General features: G+C 31.4%; 1 protein-coding gene across 2 annotated transcripts in view; it reads left to right on the forward strand.

Annotated features, from left to right (window-relative positions):
- EGFL6 (EGF like domain multiple 6) overlaps positions 1-1,026 on the forward strand; it is a 57,066-nt gene that overhangs the window by 32,133 nt on the left and 23,907 nt on the right. The window lies entirely within an intron of this gene.

Below are 1,026 nucleotides of genomic sequence, written 5' to 3' on the forward strand. Positions count from 1 at the left end.
CCTTTAGTGCTAATGCTGTAATACTTTCAGTATACTTTTAGTATGATACTTCAGTGCTTTTAGCATTAATGCTTATAATATTTTTAGCATAAAACTTTAGTAATTTTAGTATTAATACTTTAGTGCTTTTAGTGTTAATGCTTTTAATATTTTTAGTATAATACTTTTAGTATAATACTTTAGTTTAATACTTTTATTGTAATACTTTTGGTATAATACATTAGTTTAATACTTTTAGTATAGTACTTTTAGTGCTTTAATACTTTTAGTATAATACTTTAGTGCTTTTAGTATTAATAATTTTAGTATGACACTTTTAGTATAATACTTTTAGTATAAGTATTTTAGTAATACTTTAATTAGGTTCATAGGTTTAATACATTTTAGTATAAGAATTATATGACAAGGCTAATTCTTGATGGAACTGAATCAAAATTTCCACCCACCTCTTTGATTTGTTGGGTGTCATTTTTATTACAAGAAAAAGATGATGTCCATGAAAGTGATCACTGAAAACTAATTTTGGTCAACCCAACACTTAGTTATTATTTTAAGAATGCAAGGAAAACATGTAAGCCAGCATCAACTTGCATGTTTAGCCACAGGTCCAAGAGAACAACCTAACATCTATTTGATTTGACATCTGAAAGTTAAAGCAAAGCCTGGGTCTTGGTGGATTGGTCAGCATAGCTGTCAGCCCCTCTGTACCCTGACTTTCAATGGTAAAAAAAAGAACACAGCTATTGTTGGCTAAAATTATATCGTAGGACTACACCAGACCCAGAGTGTATGCATGTGTGTGTCCCTACACAACCACATTTCTGTGATTTGAGTCAATATTGCAGGAGCCTTGGAGGATCTTCCTAATAAAACAATTCTGTGTATTTGGGTTTGCTTAAAAATATAGCTATCTGAATCTGCTTTCAAAAATTGTAAGTTTTACAATGTATAAGGATGGGGAAAATATCCACTCAGCACACACGTAGGTACCAAGTGCCAGACATATGCTTTCCACCCCAGAACAGC

This window comes from Otolemur garnettii, unplaced genomic scaffold (genome assembly GCF_000181295.1).
Source record: "Otolemur garnettii isolate 467f Iridium unplaced genomic scaffold, OtoGar3 scaffold00065, whole genome shotgun sequence".
Lineage (NCBI taxonomy): Eukaryota > Metazoa > Chordata > Mammalia > Primates > Galagidae > Otolemur > Otolemur garnettii.